A 6,000-nucleotide genomic window follows, 5' to 3' on the forward strand; every position below is an offset into this window, starting at 1 on the left:
GATTAGAATTCAAAACTGAACTCAATCTGAATAGGGAATATATATTTTACAAAGGCAGGCAGATTTGTGTCTATAGCCAAGCAACGGAATTGCTAGACACTCAAATGGGGCTATATAGTGCAACGCTTCGGACTATAAATTAGGTGAGAATAGTTTAATCGTAAGAAGTTGTGATTGTTTTTCTAATTATTGATTTTTGGTTAAGGTAACGCCAGTGAAATTGAACGAAAAGTAACGTATTCTAAAAATGATCTGATTTCCGACCTCATTGTGGGGAACAAATGAAAAGTCTTATCTTAAAGGGACAGTGCACGGTAATCACAGTGGTTTGAGTGAATGACAGTAGAAAATATTGTGGGACGACAATTCGAAGATAGAAAAATAAGTTACATGATACCTCAAGGGATTTAAAATAAACGATGTGAGGGGATTATCATAATTATTAGGTTTAGTTTTTGTAGTAAACGTTTTAAAGGCGTACACTCACTAATGCTGGTCTGAGTTTGTAATTAGACAAGTGAATAATGTATTGGGAATAGAGTTGTAATTAAAAATACTAAGTCAAAGACGAGACAGGTACTTAGAGCAAAATGGATTCTAAATGATAACAAAGAGACAACTATAATTCATGCCCATTATGCCCATCGAAATGTTTTTATAAAATTAGCGAATTGAGAGATGTTGATTGATGTTGTAGACTAATTCAGGGTTCAACAGAGGTGATAAATTAGGTTTGGTTTATCGAACCCGAAATACTGTTGTTACAGACAGCCAACCATTATTTACAATGAGTTGAAAATCGTTGCCAATATGAGTCGAGGTTGAACGCTTGTTGATGACGTCACTAGCGAGACACTTTTGTCACCAGGGACTGGGGATAACGGAGCAAATCGTATCTAGGTTTCCAGAAGTGATATAAAAATGTTTTGGTTATTTGTTTAATGGTTATGGCCAATTTTAGGGGTTGATAAAACTGGAACAGTGTGTTCTGGCGGTTTTAGATAGAACTCTTTGTTCCGGAACGGATGAGAGTTACCCAAGATAAGTAAATTAAAGGAGCCATGAGAGGATGCGAATGCATATTTATTAAATATCGGGGATTAAATTACGCTGTGAAATGTATGACATTTGCGGCAGAGAGAAAAAGTAATGCATTGGATAATAATGTTATCGGGTTAATTGTATCTAAAGGTAGCATGGTCATTTAAGTAAACATATCCGTAGACGGTGTTTAAAACTTATGATTAATGATTTGAGTCAAAGGGGAATTATCATTAGGTTTAGTTATAGTTCACTTATTGAGTTTCTGATTCGAAATAGCATTAGGGAATGATAGTTAGGGGTGTGGTGGCTCACTTTAGATTATAACTTTGAATTATACAGGTGACTATTTCTATTCAAAAGATAAAGGGTTCTTTATGCCTAATATGGTATGACCTTTTGACCTTATCATGACTGGCTCCCAAGGTCTGATCAGCCTCGGGGGAGAGTCATTTGTATAGTGAATGGGGTCATATTGAGTTACTAGTTTTAAGGTAAATTCATTAGAAATAAAGCAGTTTTGGTTGAGGGTTAGAATTACTGTTTGAACCGCAAATGAGAAAGTGGTTCAGGATTCTGTCTTATAACATTAGCTGTGAAGTTTTTTGAATGGGCTATTAGGGATTTGGTATTGTAACAGAGAGAAAGTCATATTTATCATTGAGAATAAATAGTGGAAGATAACATATTTTGAGCCAACAGGGCAGGGAAGAAATTGAGATATTTTTGTTTGGTTTTAACACTCGGTTACAGGAGTGTCAAAAGACGGGAGACATTACCTGTGTAATAGGGGAGGGTGTCCGTATGATAACCAACTTGGGACAGTTTTGGGACTGGAGAAAGGGGATCCCACAAAGGTGGATAGGCTTTCCATGATATGGGGGAAACCTGGGAGCACTGTTGAACTTTGTAAAGGTGATGAAATCCTACTAACCATCAAAACTATTAAGCTCTCTGATGCAGGCACTTGCACCCCCCGGACTACAAAGGACCGGGACAGACACGGTGGGTGTGTTTTCTATTAAGGTACTGCCAAAACCGGAGGTCTCAGACGGACCGGGGCCAGACACACTCCTCTATCACCCCTGGACCGAACCTGTCACCACTATGCTAAAAATCCCATTCAGGTAATTAATGACTATTCAGCTATTGATCAATGAGGCACGGAGACTGGTTTTGATGGTAGGGACAATTTGTGGCTGTCTTATACAGAATGGACTTGCTTAGAATATGCTTCTTGCTAGCCAGGGGGGGAGTCTACAAAATGTTCAGTGAACAATGTTGTACGTATATCCCTAATAACACCAGTCCAGATGGTAGTATATCTAAGGGCCTTAAATGGGCTATCTGCTGAGATGAGGACCATGGCGGGGGTAGAGGAGTCTGACTGTCCACCCTGGTTGGGAGACTGGTTTGGTAAGTATACCGGTATGGTGGTTACTGGATTTCTGACCCTAATTCCTGTATTATTTACTGACTGAGGATGACCCATGTATGTTTGTTCTCCCTGTCGTGAAGGGTGATGGCCCACCTGATGCTGGATAAGAATAGCTGAGAGGACCAGATGGGTTATAAGAATGCTTTGTTCTGCTTTACTCTGTTTTCCAGGACCAAAGTTTTATTCCGCACTTTGCAACACATATTAAACCCATGTTATTGTCAGATAGAATACTGAGGGTCCCCAAGGAGAGGGCTTGTTAGTGTAGGAAGGATTTTTAATATGGTTAGCATCTATTAGATAAGTTTTTAAATAGTATTATATTTAACAGGAATATAGGACATCTATGAGGAGTTAGGATTATTGTTGGGATTAAGATAGATTGATTAAGGAATTTGGAGAAAAGCCGCTCATAGACATTTTTTTCTAAAAGAGGGTCCATGGGTTTGTAGTTCCCATGTAGTTCAAATTTGGAAAACATGAGAAACATACAGAGGAGCCCTCCCACGCGCCACAGAGACCTTGAAGGTGGGAGAGCAGAGAAGTTAGAGGGGGGTGCAGGAAGAGCAAAGATAACATAGTGGGTAAATAAGTTTCTAAATGGGTCAGAATGGGAGCTGTAGATAGAGGAGGTATTTGGCATAAAGGGAATCTACCTGTTTTACCTAAGTCACTGTTTAAATATGCTGCTGTATTGATACATGGGCAAAGCCATGTATCAACAGGGGGGATGGTAGGAATGGTTAAACAGCACTTTGTAGCATATGGAATAACTAACTATTTTAAACACACCTAAGTACTGGAATGAACGGGATAAAATGCCTGCCCATAGTGTTAATGACTATTAGAATAACCCCTGATAGGGAGGGGCTATCTCCATTTGAGAAGGTTTTTGGTAGACCCTATAGAATGCCCCAATTAGGCGATTGGAGGAAGTAGAAATAGAAAGCAGTATGGTGGAACACATGAGGAGGTTGTTCATTAATCAAACACGTATGTCAAAAGTTTTATGCCCAGCAGGAGAATTAGAGGGAGGTGGCACACGAGATTCAACCAGGAGACTGGATCTGGATCCAATCATTGAAGAAAAAAAAACTGGAAGCAGCCTCTGTGGGAGGGACCATTCCAAGTACTACTGGTGACTGCCTTCGCGGTGAGAATAGCCGAAAGAGCTACCTGGGTACATGTCACACATTGTAGGGGGGTGAGTCATACTGCCACTGTCCGAGCGGTCACAGGGGAAGGAGAGGAACCGTGACCCATATGGAACGGGGGTCAAACTCCTTCTGAAGATTCCCTATACCTGACCTTTCCCCAGCTGTGAGCGTTCATAGAAGTGAAGTGATGGCTTGGCCTCTGGCTGTTGATATGTTCTCTGGGAGAGGGTGGGGCTTCACTTGTGCACTGACCGTCCTGAGCTGTTTTATTGTGGGGGCCATATTCCTGATTCACCATGATCCCCCGGAGAGTGCCAAAGAGGATAATTTGACTCATGTGCTAGATGAGGGAAATGGGATGTTACCAAAGATTCTCAAAAGGTCACTGAAACAAAACAGTAAGGATGTGAGGGTGGAATTGGGCAAGGATCTCTCGGTAGAATTTTGTGTAGATCAATTGGAGTCATTCACCCCTTGGCAGTCTAGAACCATGGGACTCTATGGGAAGTATTTGTGTAAATCACCAAATTGATCGTGGACAGGTCATAGCTCACACGGAAAGGGATGGCTACGTAAACCCATACACTCAATTTGGGACCAGGTGGAGTATAGTAAGGGAATGCATGTATGGTAAAGCTGTTCATGAAAGCAGGAATGCCAAATAAAATAAAATGGGCCAGTGTCGACATCTGGTGGTTGTGTGGGGGAATGAGTTTGTACGGTATTGCCGACTGATTGGAATGGACTATGTGCTTTAGTACATTTAGGAAGGCCTTTTACACTCATACAACACCAAGACATGAAGTTAGCAAAACGAGAGAGAAGAGATGCTCCATCTGGGTCTTTTGACGACATATATTGATAACATTGGGGTGCCACGAGGTGTGCCGGATGAGTTCAAGGCAAGAAATCAGATACTAGCAGGATTAGAGTCAAGCATTTTTTAGAGTCAAGCAATGTAGACTGGATTAATTATATTTATTATAATCAACAGCGCTTTATCAATTATTCCAGAGATGCGATTAAAGGTTTGGTAGAACAGACTGAAGCAACCAGCCTGATGGCTTGGCAGAATAGAATTGCATTGGATATGTTATTGGCTGAAAAGGAAGGGGTATGTGTGACCTTTGGGAACATGTGTTGTACTTTCATCCCGAATGGCACAGCTCCGGACGAATCAGTGCCCGAAGCCTCAGCTGTTTTGACCACCCTGGCTCACGGGTTGGCAGAAACTCTGGGGTGGATATTTCTCTGAATTAAATTGGGTTGACAGTATTTATGGAAAAATGTAGTGTTATGGGCCACCTTAACCTGTGTGACTGTGTTAGTCTTGTATGTACGTGGTTGATTGCGTGTATGTATGAAAGTTATTGTTTCCAGGACTATAGAGAGATCAATGACACTACAGATGGGGCCATGGGCCAATTCCAGGTTCCGACCCGTGGCATATCTACAGAGGAAGTGGACGAATCTGGATCTGTCATTTGTGGGGAATTTATGTTTGATGAGGCTAGTGTTGAGATGAAGGGGAATTAGATTGTAATTTGTTTCCATGATTAAACTGTTTTTAATGAAGGTCGTGACGAAAATCCAGAAGGAAGAGTTATGATTCTGATGTAGGTTTAAAAACAGTTGGAGTTAAGGTTAGAATTGATTAATGAAATGTGACGAGTTGGATAAACATTTATAATTGATTTGTTGATTATTTGTCTATTCATATGATAATCTGATAAACCTATATAAAAAGGTTAGTTAAATTCGTTTATACTTATATTTTTATGATTAAATAAAACTAGATGTAGAATTGAATGTATAATATTTGATCAAAGGGAGGATTGATAGTGGAAAATATAGTTTAGATGATCAATTATGTATTCGTTAATGATTAGAAAACATTTATTCTAATACTATTATGTTATGATATGAAAAGTAAAGGTTATTGGTTAAGCTGTTACTGAAAATGTAAGCAGAACTAATTTGATTGTCTGTGCCTCTTGGGAAGGTCAAGGGGGAGAAAAAGCTTTTCAGACAAGATAAGAATGTTTGGGTTTTATTCCATTGTTGAGAGAAATCTGTATCTTTTAGACAGGTTGTAATGTCTGGTTTATGAGGGGAGTAGAAAGCATCTCCGGACCTAAACAAAAAAACAACGGGGCTATCGTGGGAAACTGATGATGTCATTTTGAGTTTATAACCTGTGGAAATCTGTGTATGGGTTAGTACTCTCTGGAATTAAAACGCTCTTTAACCTGGCTTTTAAGACTGGTCTCAATCTACTTCATGCATAATTAATGAACTTACAACTCATTAAATGAATTAGAAATGAGTGCTAATTGGTATTGGCAATTAAAACATTAAAGGAAT

Source organism: Oncorhynchus gorbuscha, linkage group LG01, assembly GCF_021184085.1.
Source record: "Oncorhynchus gorbuscha isolate QuinsamMale2020 ecotype Even-year linkage group LG01, OgorEven_v1.0, whole genome shotgun sequence".
Classification (NCBI taxonomy): domain Eukaryota; kingdom Metazoa; phylum Chordata; class Actinopteri; order Salmoniformes; family Salmonidae; genus Oncorhynchus; species Oncorhynchus gorbuscha.